The sequence below is a fragment of the Podarcis pityusensis genome (assembly GCF_964106645.2).
Source record: "Podarcis pityusensis genome assembly, chromosome: 3".
NCBI classification, from domain to species: Eukaryota; Metazoa; Chordata; class Lepidosauria; order Squamata; family Lacertidae; genus Podarcis; species Podarcis pityusensis.
The window spans coordinates 50,959,303-50,973,691 of NC_138026.1; the positions used below are offsets into that span (position 1 = coordinate 50,959,303).

General features: G+C 41.5%; 1 protein-coding gene across 4 annotated transcripts in view; it reads left to right on the forward strand.

Annotated features, from left to right (window-relative positions):
* GPR6 (G protein-coupled receptor 6) overlaps positions 1-14,389 on the forward strand; it is a 78,485-nt gene that overhangs the window by 17,966 nt on the left and 46,130 nt on the right. The window contains exon 1 of one of the 4 annotated variants that reach the window (XM_081000433.1): positions 13,984-14,000. The exons of the other annotated variants lie outside the window; for them this stretch is intronic. The gene's annotated coding sequence lies outside the window, so the exon portion shown is untranslated. Of the gene's footprint in view, positions 1-13,983; positions 14,001-14,389 lie in introns of those variants that run through there. 4 annotated transcript variants of the gene reach the window in all.

The following is a 14,389-nucleotide window of genomic DNA, read 5'->3' on the forward strand; positions in this document are numbered from 1 at the left end:
AATGCAGAATGCCTCTACCAGCTGCCTGGAATCCAGAAGTGGGAGCACTGCTGTTGCACTCGGGTTCTGTTTCAGGCTTCCCAGAGGCATTTTAGCTTCCATAGGCTTCCCACAGGTTGGCTAGCCACCGTGAGAATAGGATCCTGACCTAGATGGGCCTTTGGCCTGATTCACAAATGCTCTTATTATGGTGTCCTCCAGATGTTTCTTGTTTCAACTCCCAGCAGTCCCAGCAGCATGGACAATGGTCAAGTCTGATGAGAGTTGTAGCCCAAAATGTCTAGAGGGCACAAGGTTGGGAAAGGCTTATTTAGAATGAATGATTCTGAGCCATTCCACACATGACATGGCAGTCAACTAAAGTTTGTCAGTGACAGGAAACTGCAGTCAATGACTGGCTTTATTTTGTCGCTTTTACACACTACACTCTAGGTGTACACTTAGATATGCACCTAAAATAATAATGATAATGATAATAATAATAATAATAATAATAATAATAATAGATAGTCTATAAATATACAGCAAATGGGGATGCAAATCATAGTATTTGTCATTGTCTAGTATGACCCGGAAGCTGTACACCAGCTCCCTCGGCCAATAAAGCGAGGTGAGCGCCACAACCCCAGAGTCGACTGGACCTAATGGTCAGGGGTCACTTTACTTTTACCTTTAGTGTTTTTGTTTTTGTTTTTGTTTTTTTATGAATTTTTATTGATTTTACAAAATTTTTAAAACAATACAAACATATAAAAAGACATACAAACACGTATAATTTCATGACCTTTTTTTCATAAACCTTCTTTCTCGGACTCCCCCATACCTCCCCTTTCTGCATCCCAATGTCCAAAATTTTCCAGCAACTTCTAAATAGTTCTGTCAAACATATGTCTTCTTAATCTTTCCTTCAGTCTAATCTTATATCGCTGTAACCCTTTCTTTCTCAAAACCTCGACATTTTAACATTCATCAAGTTTATAATAGTCCTTAAGATAGATTTTAAATTTCTTCCATTCTTCTTCCGCCGTCTCCTTCCCCTGGTCGCGGATTCTGCCAGTCATCTCAGCCAGTGTCATATAGTCCATCACTTTCATCTGCCATTCTTCCAGAGTGGGTAAGTCTTGTGTCTTCCAATACTTTGCGATGAGTATTCTTGCTGCTGTCGTAGCATACATAAAAAAGATTCTATCTTTCTTTGACACCAATTGGCCGACAATGCCCAAGAGAAAGGCTTCTGGTTTCTTCGGGAAAGTACATTTAAGTACCTTTTTCATTTCGTTATATATCATTTCCCAGAAAGCCTTAATCTTCGGGCACGTCCACCAAAGGTGATAGAAAGTACCTTCAGTTTCTTTACACTTCCAACACTTATTATCAGGCAAATGATAAATTTTTGCTAGCTTGACTGGGGTCATGTACCACCTATAGATCATTTTCATAATATTTTCCTTTAAGGCATTACATGCCGTAAATTTTATACCGGTGTTCCACAACCATTCCCAGTCAGCAAACATAATGTTATGACCAATGTCCTGTGCCCACTTAATCATAGCCGATTTAACTGTTTCATCTTGTGTATTCCATTTCAGCAGCAAATTATACATTCTTGATAAATTCTTGGTATTGGATTCTAACAATTCAGTTTCTAATTTTGATTTCTCCACCTGGAAGCCAATTTTCCTATCTTGTTTATAGACCTCCATTATTTGATAATAATGGAGCCAGTCTCGTACTTTAGGTTTCAATTTCTCATGACTCTGTAATTTCAATTTGTCTCCATCTTGTTCCAAGATTTCCCAATACTTTGGCCATTCGGCCTCCATATTGAGTTTCTTCAATGCCTTAGCCTCCAAGGGTGACAACCATCTAGGGGTTTTGTTTTCCAACAAGTCTTTATATCTTATCCAAACATTAAATAACGCTTTTCTGACAATGTGATTTTTAAAGGCCCTATGCACTTTGATTTTATCATACCATAGATATGCATGCCAACCACATGTATTATTGAAACCTTCTAAATCCAAGATATCTGTATTCTCGAGGAGCATCCACTCTTTCAGCCAGCAAAACGCTGCTGCTTCATAATACAGTTTTAAGTCCGGCAGGGCAAATCCCCCTCTTTCTTTTGCATCTGTAAGTACTTTAAATTTTATTCTGGGCTTTTTGCCCTGCCAGACAAATTTTGCAATGTCTTTCTGCCACCTCTTGAAACAGTCCATCTTGTCAAGAATCTGCAGAGTTTGAAACAAAAATAACATTCTAGGCAATACATTCATCTTAATAACTGCAATTCGGCCTAACATTGACAATTTCAAATTTGACCATATTTCTAGATCTTTTTTAATTTCTGACCAACACTTTTCATAATTGTCTTTATACAAGTTCAAATTTTTAGATGTCAAGTGAACCCCTAGGTATTTCACCTTCTTAACCACTGTCAAACCTGTCTCTTCTTGAAATTTCTCCTTCTCCATGACTGTTAGATTTTTTTCTAAGACTTTAGTCTTCTGTTTGTTCAGTTTAAATCCGGCTACCTGGCCAAATTGTTGAATTATCTCCAACACCCTTTTCGTACTAGTGTCTGGCTCTTGTAAGGTCAATACTAAGTCGTCTGCAAAGGCCCTTAACTTGTAATGTTTGGCTCCGACCTGTACACCTTTAACCTGCTGGTCATTTCTAATCATATTTAGCAACACCTCCAGAACAGAAATGAAAAGCAATGGGGAAATTGGGCACCCCTGTCGTGTTCCTTTTTCTATCTTAAGTTCCTCAGTTATCACATTATTTACAATCAGCTTAGCTTTTTGTTCAGAATATATCGCACCCATACCGTTCTCAAAACCTTGCCCTACCCCCATCCCATGAAGATTCTTTTTCATAAAACTCCAAGAAATATTGTCAAAGGCTTTCTCCGCGTCCACAAAGATCAACACTGCTTTGGTATTTAAGTTCACCTCTAGTAGTTCCAAAATGTCTATTATATTCCTTACATTGTCTGATAAATGCCTTTTTGGGAGAAAGCCTGCTTGATCCTTGTGAATCTTCTCCATCAACACTCTTTTAAATCTTTTTGCCAAAATGTCTGCAAAAATTTTATAATCCACATTGAGTAATGATATTGGGCGGTAGTTCTTAAGTTGAGTCTTTTCAGTCTCAGTCTTTGGTATGAGTGTAATATAAGCTTCTTTCCACGACTCTGGTGCCTTTTCCCCCTCTAAAATCTCGTTACAGACTTCCTTTAACGGTTGAACCAACCACTCCTTCAAGGCTTTGTAATATCTGGAAGTCAGTCCATCTGGTCCTGGAGATTTGCCCAGTTGCATGTCCTGAATGGCACCCTCTATCTCTTGTTCTGTTATTCTCTGGTTTAAGTCCACCTTACTTTGATGAGAGATTTTTTGTAATCCATATTTATTAAGGAATTCATCTATATCCTTTTCATTTTGTGGCCCTTGAGAGTATAGTTTTTTAAAATAGCTCAAAAAACAGTTTCTAATCTCGTTAGGTTTAGATATATTCTTTCCATCCACTTCTAGGCTTGTAACTGTATTTAATTTCTGCCTTTTCTTCAATTGCCAAGCCAGAAGTTTGCCACATTTATCTGCCGATTCAAATGTCTTTTGTTTCATTTGCTTTATCTTCCATTCAATCTCTTGATTCATCAGTTCCATATATTGTGTTTGATATAACTTGATCTCTCTCAGAATCTCCTGGGACTTTGGTTTTGATCTTAATTTTTTCTCTCCTTCTTTTATCTTTTCCAAAATCTTTTCCTTCTTCTCATTCTGCTTTCTCTTTTTTATTGAATTTTGTTGAATCAGAAATCCTCGCATCACAGCTTTGCTTGCGTCCCAGATCACTCTTTTTTCCACATCGGCCTTTAGATTTATTTCAAAGTAGTCCTTTAAAGTTTTTTGGGCCTTCATGTGGATCTCCTCATCTCGAAACAGGGTGTCATTCATCCTCCATCTAAATTGAGCAGTTGTTGTGAGTTTCATTTCCATCTTCACGGCGTTATGGTCGGAGCAAGTTTGTTTGAGAGAAAAAAGTTCCCTCTCTCTCAAGAGGGTTCCTCGTTCTCCATATGTCTATTAGGTCCATATTTTCAGTCATTTCAAAGAAGGTCTTCGGAAGTCTCCCTTCCTTGGAGATTGTCAGTCTTTGTGCCTTGTCCATATTTGTAGAGACCACACCATTCATATCTCCCATAATTATTACATTGTAATCCAAATAATCCATCAGAGTTTCATGAAGCTTCTTAAAAAATTCCGCCTTGCCTTCATTTGGGGCATAAACTCCAACTATTAAAAATTTTTCTCCTTGTACTTGAATTTCAACTGCCAGGTATCTTCCTTGTTCATCTTTAAACATCATTTTTGGGGTCCATTTCTCTTTTACATAAATCACAACTCCTCTTTTCTTGACTTTGTCCGATGAGATAAATTCTTGTCCTAATCTTTTATTTATAAGTAGTTTCCTGTGTACCCTGGTTACATGGGTTTCTTGTAAGCAAATCAAATCCAATTGTTCTTTTTTCAAAACATGAAACACCTGTCGTCTCTTCAAAGGCATGTTCAGCCCATTGCAATTCCAACTGAGGAATTGCAGGGCCATCTTATTGTTTCTCCGTTACTCCTCCTACTGCTCCAAGTTGTTGCTCTTCCTCTGATGGCGGTGGTTTAAGTCCAAATGATAGGTTCAAAATATCTAAGGCTCTCCTTTGTTCTAGAATTGGATCCACCGTTCCCTTCTGTAAGTCCTCGTTATTTCTCTCCAGGAACTTCTCTTTGTCTTGGATTGTCTTTATTTTGACCTTCTTTCCCTTGTAGTTAAAGGACAGTCCTTGTGGAAACTCCCACCTAAAGAGGATGTTGTTCTTCTTCAGCAGGTAGACCAAATCCTTATAGAAGGTTCTCACCTCCAAGATATATTTAGGGATGTCTTTAAAGATTTGTATAGGTGAATTTTCAATTTCCAAGGTCTTTTGGTAATGTAGTTTTAATATTTTGTCTCTTTCTTCCGTGGATCTGAGGGTAATCAGACAATCCCTCGGGGTCTTTCTGTTCTGTCTCCTGCCCAATCTAAATGCTGTTATTATCTTAAATTCTTCCTCCTCCAAATCCTCCTGCCAACAGTCAGCAAATGCTTGTGTTAGGAACTCCACAAGGCTGTCCCCTTCACTCTCGGGAATTGATCTTAATTTCAGGTTTCTCTCCTTTCTCTGTAATTCCATCAAAGACAGGGTCGCATCATGCTCATATACCTTTTTAGCAATCGGTTCTAACTTCTCCTGTGCCTCTCCAGCAATTTTTCTGGCGTCCTCTGCAATTTTACGTGTTGCCGAGTTTTCTTCAATCAGCTTATTTATAGATTCTGTATTGGATGTCACACTTTTCGTGTTCAAGTCCAATCTCGCTGTTAGTTCTGTTAGTTTTTGTGAGTTTTCTGTACTCTGCTTTGTCAAAGTCTCCAAAGATTGATTTATCTTAAGTAATGCCTGTGTCACTGACTCCATGGAGGCAGCTGTCACTTTTTCTTGCCCAGCTGCTCCTGTAGGAGTTAGACTAGAAATTGAGCCTCTTTTCTTTTGTTGCAGTTGTTGCTGTTTAGCTTTAGCTCTGGTAGTTATCTCTTCTGCCGGGGCACTCATGTCCCAAGGACGTTCCCACAAAGACAGTTCCCTGATGGAAAATCCCACTGTCTTAAACCGTTGCAACTAATTCTTTCAGCCCTCTAGAGGGAGCAGAACAAAATGTCCAAGTGAGGGAAACAAAGAAGTTAAAGACAAATATATCAGGAGGCTTGAATATCTTTTTTCCTGTAGATACTCTTTCAACACACTCCAGTATACTGTAGCAATAAAGTCCCAAAACTTTGTATCAAGCAAAACTTTAACCATGTAACTTTCCCACAAGTTTCTAAAGACAGTTCAGTGTCCTAATATCTTGTTTGGCAGTCCGTTTCAGTGGATTAAGACAGCGGAAGGCTTTTTTTTTTTTTTAGGTAGATCATGCAGAATTCTAATGTCCCTTTTCCTCCCCTCTGCCCTGCTTGCTAGAGGGGATCTATATTCAATGTCAGGTTTAAACAGTTCTAAATTGCTTCCTGCGGATGCAGCTTTAAAACTCCGTTGCTTTAACTGTCATGCAGTCGGGGGAAGGCAGACTTCCTTAATTTTCACCTTCCCCGTTTTCAGCCAAATTTCAGGTTTAAATCTTTAGTTCCAGATAGACGTCCAATCTTACTCACGGGTTTTTCAGTCCAAAATTTACAGGAAGGAATCGGCGCTCTCCGTCAATGGCGACGCGGCTTCACCCTGCGGTCTGGGTAACGACTCTCAGCACCGCGCTCTCCCGATGCCGTTCCGGAGCCTTTAAAAAGGCTCTTTCGCAGTAAGGGGGGGCGCTTCTGGTGCCCACTGAGTCTCCTTGTTCACAGGCTTCCGCGCCTGTGATTTTAGGGGTCCCCCGCTTGCCGTAGCGGGTCAGACCCGAACTCGCAGAGCAGTCCTCCTCCGGAGCTCGGAAAGAGGACCGCCATTAACGCTGGCGCCGACCGGAAGCTACCTTTAGTATTTTTGGCAGTGAGTTTTTAGGATGGAGATTTGTATGCTGTAATTGTCCTGCTGACGAGTTATGCCTGTTTTTCCTTCATTTGACCTTTTAAAGTAAGGGTAACGAACCTCTGTTCCTCCTGGTAACATCACCCCTGGTTTTTGGTCATGCTAGCTGATGATGACGGGCAACAGAGTCTAACAATAGCTGGAAGGACATGGCATGGGTTAACTGCTCCTGAGTTACAGCATCCTTCTCCCCTACTTATTATAATGACACCCCAAAAAATGTGTAAGATCAGCCTATTAAGCACTATGTGAGAACTTTTCTGACACTGCCAAACCTAATTATTTTTCACTTAGTTGTCTAAACAAATTAAATTAGCAAGGGCACAGCCAGAATGTCAAAATTGCTTTTAATGAATAAGCCAGCTGCTCAGTTGTACATAACTCTTGTCTCAGTACCTCTCTGTCACACAAATTTGAATTTTCCCCTTTGCTGCCTCCATAATGTTTTTAACAATTATATATTGTAAATTACCTAAGGACTGCCCCATGTTAGGCAATTAATACATGATGCACAGAACTGAGGTTCTGTAAAGGAGGGGTGGAAAACATTGACCCTCAAGATGTTGCTGGACTATAGCTGTCTATTGGGATTCGCAGGATGATGAGTAAGTCTGCAGGCTTCAACAGGCTGATGCAATACTCTGTGAAGTGCTGGGTCAGAGTGACTCAGCAGGAATGTGATTGGCTATCACCTGTTTTAAAAGGAAAGCCTGTTCAACAGTAATGGTGGTTGTGGTGTGGTGTGGTGGTGCTGTGGTGGAGAGTATTCGTTTGCCCTAAGGTGCAGGTACTCTGTATGAACTGCTTTTGTAAATACTTGCATATAGCTCACATTAAAAAGACTGCAACACTCTCACCATGCTTGACCATTGGCCATACTGGACAGTTCTCACCATTGCTATGCAGCAATCTGAATATTAATGCTTCTTCTTCAAGCATCTTGAATGTGCACATTTCTTGTTTGCCTTGTTTCACTTCCAGAAGTATCACTCCTGGCTGCTTTCCAGGTCTGTGGCTAACTGACCTACAAAAGTATTATGAGAATCTGCCAGGTAGTGATAAGCTGTCCTACTGGAGTAAGGGCTGGCGAAGGGCTATAAAAAGAACATAAGAGCTATGCTGGATCACACCAATGGCCCATCTGGGTCAGCATCCAATTTCTGTCAGCCAAATGCCACTGCAAAACTAGAAAGCAACAAAACTCCCACTTCCTCCACAACTACTGGTATTTAGAGGTATACCGTATAAAAACTTGGAGGATTCATTAGCTATCATGGATAATGCCTGTGCATTCACCTAGTCTGGTGGAGGCTGTGACTGAGGGGGGGCCATGGCTGCTGTTATAAAATGTAGAATGGGGAAGGTAGAAGACTTCCTTTGATCTCATGCACCATCAAGTTCCAAGAGAAGCAATGACTCCTGGCTTTGGAAAAGGCAGTGACAACTAGAGCAAACCTCTGCTGCAGCCTCATCCCTATTACCGTCAAACAGCACAAGTTCTAAAAATTTGCAATTCCCTGTCACAAATGGTGAGGTCCCTTTCCAGTGCAAACCAAACAAAGCAATTGGTCTACTGCAGGCATTGTTCTCTTCTTGCCACCATCCACTTAGTCGTCACCTAGTTCAAGGACCTTATGGGAGTTCTGCTGACTTGCTGCTTATTTATTTGGGAGTCAGAAGACTGATAGCCAAACTCCCAGGCACCTAATTGGAAGTTTCAGCCAGTCACCCCTCCTGATCCCATGTGTGTGAATCTAATAATGTAGCCTGAACAGTATAAGCAGAGATCAAAGAGAACGAGCAGGGTTACATACTCATCTCTCTCCTGATAAAATGTCATCAACAAGGGCAACCAAGGCAGTTTCAGTGCCATGGCCAAGCCTGAAGCCAGACTGGAATGGGAACACCTGTACTAGGTGAGCAGCAGCAAGCAGTTATAGTTTTCTGTTGTCACCTTGGTAACAAATTAGAAGAGGATGGTTGTGAATAGTTTATAATGTTTCTGAGCAAGCATGTATATTAACGGTGTTGTGGCCCATCATTCATTTACTGTGTCTCCTACTTTCCTTCCGTGAATAGGGGTGAGGTGGGGATGGAAAGGCAATTGTAGATGTGGAATGGATCTGGCTACCATAGTCTGAACCACTGAGCCTCTTGGGCTTGCCGATCAGCGGTTCAAATTTGCACGGTGGGGTGAACTCCCGTTCCCTGTTCCAGCTTCTGCCAACCTAGCAGTTCCAAAGCATACCAGTGCAAGTAGATAAATAGGTACCGCTGCAGCGGGAAGGTAAAAGGTGTTTCTGTGCGCTCCAACATTTGTCATAGTGTCCTGTTGTGCCAGAAGCAGTTTAGTCATGTTGACCCAAAAAGCTGTCTTTGGACAAATGCCAGCTCCCTCGGCCTGAAAACGAGATGAGCACCGCACCCCATAGTTGCCTTTGACTGGGCTTAATCGTCCAGGGGTCCTTTACTGTTTACCTACTTGTAATCTCAAGTTGGTTTTGATTTTGGTTGCTGTTTAAATGGCTGTTTTGTACTCATTTACGATATAATTTTAAAAGGAATGAAGCCCTCAACCTTCCACTTTTAGGCAGGATTGCTCATACACTATCCACACCCCCACCCTACTTAGCCTACATTGCCCTTCTTGCAGTATTACCGCCATGGGAGAGCAGAAGCATAAAAGAATCTTCATGCTTTCTGCAGTGGCTACTAGAAAGCAGGTAGCTGCAAGATGACTCAGCAGCAGCGAGTGAGTCAAACTCACTACTGAGCTTTAAGAAAGGAATGGATGTGGGCAAGAAGACAGGATTACTAATAAATCTGACCAGAATTGCATTCCAGGTCAGCCCCAACAGCTGCAATCATGTAGCTCTTGACAGTGAAGCAAAAAGCTTCTGTCTGTTTTGTCTTGTAGCAAGTTCATGCTAATGATTTGTGTTGCGGAGTTAAGACTGGCAGTCTCTACTAACCTCAAGATCTGGAGCAAGGGAAAAATTCTGAACTCAGACATAATATTTGGAAACTTGCGTGTAGTTCTCCGCAGTCTTCTGTGCACAGTCAAATTTAATTACAACGTGCTGGTACGCATGTGATGTGAACCCTGGCCTGTGCTTTAGCATATCTGCTGAATGTGTTGTCATGGACACCCTGCTTGATTCAGTTCGCAGTTCAGTGGCCTTGTCTTTGTGTGGCCTTGTAAAGGAACGGTACATTTCGCTGCTGAACAGCATGAGGACAGTAAGCGTACCTTTGCTGGGCAAATTGTTTATAGAATTCACTCCCAACAACTCATTTAATGAAATGGCTCTCGTTCTGAGACATAAAATGTAAGGTCCATGTTTCAGTTTACTTGCATTAAAGTGTAAACATCATTCCTAAGGTGCCTTTGCATTATAGAGATGAAAGACATTTGGTGTGTTTTTGGTGATGCTCAACCTTAGACACAGTTTGACCATGGTATCTAGATAAAACATCAGAGTTCAAAATACCCTGAAGTGCACCAGCAAAATGTACCAACTGTGTGGATGTAACTCTATGCAGATACACACACACACACACACACACACACACACACACACACAGGATCTGCCTAAAAATGAGAATAGAATATTGAGGGAAAGCACCCATCTTATTGCTTACATTGGCTTCAAAAAAGGCAACCTCAAAAAGCTGCTTCATGCTTTATATAGCGGCTATGTTTGCTACAGACACACTGCTGTTACACAGCTAAGTGTGAAGGGATGGTGTGCATTCCTAACACAGAGAGGGGTGCACTAGAGTGTTGATTGGCTGCAAATCCATATGTCATTTATGTGCCTTTCACACTTTACCTCTTTACTTTAATAAACACTCCACTGCAGCCATGGCAAATGTTATAGTGCAATACCCATCAGGTGCAGATGTATGGAAGCTGCAGTGAGTGGCTACTGATGAGAGGGCCTTCTCAGGTGAGTGGCACCCCAGGTATGAAATGTCCTCCCCATATATGTCTGCCTGGTGCCTACAATGTGGGAAAATGAGAAATTGGTAGAAATGAACTTGACAGATCTTTCCATCCCAACTCTGAATCTTTGTTGTTGCTGTGAACTTTGTCTTAGAATTGTTATCTTCTCTTACTATAATAGATTTTATGGTTTTATTTTTGTATACAACTCTTTTTTAAGTTCACTGTAAACCACCTTAGTTACTGGGCAGCATATTAATACTGCAAATAAGTAAATAAATGTTCCATAATGGAACACCACATGGGTGGGGGCTGAGTGGGACTAATGAAGCCACATAGGTCTTTACTATGTGGTCAGCATGAGCTGAAGCTTTGCATGAAGGGCAGCTGTAAAGATCTTATAAGTTATTGTAGCAACCAGAGCCATCTTTCCTATAGGGCTTAGTGGTATGTTGCGCCAGGGCACCGGCTTCTCATGGGCGCCCCAGTGAGTGGGGGAGCTGCGCTTCTTCCCCTTTCCCTGCATGCCCGCCAACTGCTCCCCGCCAACCATATGGCTGGCGGGAGTGCAGCTTCCCTCCCAAGCCTCTGCAGGGATCACTTTCCTCCCAAGGTGGCCTGGGAGGGAAGCTGCATACCTGCTTCTGTGCCTGGCTGGATCTCCCCACGCTCCCTGTATATGTATGTGTGTGTGTGTATATATACACACACACACACACACACACACACACACCCTTCACCTGCCCACACAGGAGCATGCTCAGATGACAAGCAATGCTATTTAAAGGCTGTGAGACCGCTTCCCTTCCACCTGACGACAACGTATACACATGCTCCCACTGCCCCTCTCCCTTGCCGTGGGGTGATTGCTCTTCCAAGGAATGGCAGAAAGCCCCACAAGCACTCACTGCAGAAACGGCTGGGGGAAGGAGTGAGGGAACCCGGAAGGCGAGACAGGGGTGGGGGAGAAGGATGAGGGACACGCCAAAACATGTTGCCCCCGCCTGTTGGGGGAGGGGGGGTTCCTGGAGAAGAGGTGGCCCCTTTCTCACAGTGGGAGGCAGTGAAGGCAGCCAGGAAAGCAGACCGGAATAGGTGCGATGGCATCTCCCGACTTTTTTAAAAAACAACAACTTTGAAGCAGCTGCAGGGGAAGCATAGAATCATAGATGTCTGACTTCGATCATAGAATTGTAGAGTTGGAAGGGGTCCAAAGGGTTATCTAGTCCAACCCACTGCAATGCTAGGGGATTCTATTAGCAACGTTTACGGGGGGGGGGGTTAAAGCATGTGAGTGTGGATTTAAATCCCACTCCCCCCACATGGTCCTTCCTCTTTGCAGCCCCAGGCACCTGTTTCCTGTTATCTTTTCCTGAGCAGAAATAAGCATGGCATCTTTCCTAAAAAAGATCAACAACTTTGGGCAACCTGGGGGGGGGGGGCACCAGAGGCAGATCTTTGTACCCAGGCGTTGCATATGCTTAAGTCGGCCCTGGTAGCAACAGCACTTTTTTGTGGGATCCAGTGATCATATAAGTTCTGCTCACAGAATGCTCTTGCTGATGGAACAGGAGACCATTTTAGTTGGTTCCCCCTGATGATGCTTTTAAGAACGTGGTGTACAGTACCACAAGATGCTGTAGGGAAAAGGGGGGAATGAGTGAAACCTGTCTCCCACTCTTCCAACGGTGGGAACCTACTGTACATTGGATCAAAGTCCCTTTGATGAATGGAAGGTACACCTTCATTAGCAGAAAGGCAACACTGGATATAAACCAATGACAACTTTAACAAAGTCGCTTTTAAGCTGATGAAATTGCTTCAGTATTCATATTTTTCTTTTTTTAAACTTTTGTATGTATTTTATGATGCTGGTGTTTCTTGACAAGCATGCTAATGAGAATAGAGATGGGCAGAGTGCTTCTTTAAGACAGATCCTCTCAATGGCATTGCCAATTCAAAATACAGAGCCTTGTTCAAGTTTAATGCAGAACCTCATAACAAAGCACCAATTATCAAACAATTTCACGGCTTGGTTTTTTTTTAAAAAAACACACTAGAATGCTAAATTCTTCAGTGCAGATCAATACAGTGGAGGAAAGAAGCATTATCTTGTGATTGGGAAGGAAAACACCAATTAAGCAGGGTGATTAATAAATTTAATAACTGCAGGCTTGAAGTTTTAAAAAAATGTTTTAATTAAATGTCAGAAAAAATGACATTAAAAAATGCCCTCCCTGTAATAAAATACTATATTTAAGTTGGATAGGCTGTTGAAAAGTTAACATAAAAATCTTTAACACAGTTCTTATCACTATTTGTACTTTCCATCTCCCTTATGGAGTTCCCTCTAGTTTGCCCAGAGGTAAGCATTTTGAAACCCCACTGATTTCGATCTAACACCTGTTGATCTTATCCCTTGCCCAAGTCCTGCTTTCTGTCTCTGTTGGCATTGTTTTCTTCTTTGACCACATCATCAACCTCTAACTCAGTTCCCACCTCCTCTCTTACTGCATTACACTCAAACTCACCACTGTTTGCCACTATCAGCAAACCCTCCCCTTGTCCTTTCTAACACTTGGTCTCTTTTAACCCTCTAACCACCATTCAGCCTCCTGTTTACCATTTGCTCCAAACTATTGAAACACATTCCTTACTTGCCGAGTACAAAGTTTTCTACTCTGCCTCATCCTCTTGAGAATTTATTCTAAGTTTCTGTGGGAAAGTTAAATTATGAAAAGTTTTCACTACAGTTTTCAGTTACTTCTTCAAGATCTTTAGGCATGCAGATATGTACCGTAATTATTTTGGAATCTCGGCACACACTTTTGTTTTATTTTATTTTTAAAAGCTTTATCAAACCAATTTCACTGTGTGTATATAGTCTACAGAAACATAAAAGTTTATGAAGCCAAGCATAATGGAAAATCTGCAGAATCTAGTCCCCTTTATGCATTATACTTGTGAAGGAGTTTGATATAATTAGTAGGAAACAGGATTATAACCCTCCACCCTCAGGGTCATGTGCCACTCTTAGCCTGCTGCCATATCTCTACACGGAGCACAGATATTTGAAGAGGGGAAGGCTTTGGGGGAGAATTTTATAACTACAATGAGAAGTAGATGAGTGACACTTGGACCCTGGTAATTCCTCAGGGTTTGCATTGAAAGTGAGAGTGATGCTTCCTGAATTTGCTTTGTTTGTCTTCAATAGCATCAGCACATTAAATCTGATTGGCTACATTGTGACATCATTCCATTCTGACATCATCAATTAATCCCTAATTGTGACAGCCTCTCATAATCCCTAATTGGTTAGGACAATCTATTTGACAGATGGAAGAAGCATTCTCCTCATCTTCCATGGACTTTGCTTGACCTCAGTGACACTGCAATGTAGCCAGCTCTAGCTCGTTGACTGGGATAGCTCATGTAATTAAAGCAGAAAGAACAGGATGCAGTCATTTAAATACAAAAAAGAGCATTGTTACCAAAAGAGCAGCAGAGACAATGGCAGAAAATAGGCTTCAAAAAAGTGATATGACGGCATAATTATTATGCAATTATATATTGCTTCTATACTAACTTTCTTCTTAATTAGTTGTTTCAATGGGGGTGTTAGGCATTTTCAAGGTCTCATATTTTAGAATGAAAGGCAGTATATGAATATATAAATATATAAATAGGTCTGGAAAAAATATTACTTCATCCCTGAAAGCACTATTTTCTCTGTCACTGCTATAATGTTTGTTAACTGTGCTCTGAAAATTGCAAAGAGTGCAAGTGTAAACCCTTTTAACTACAATGATAAACTCTATTTG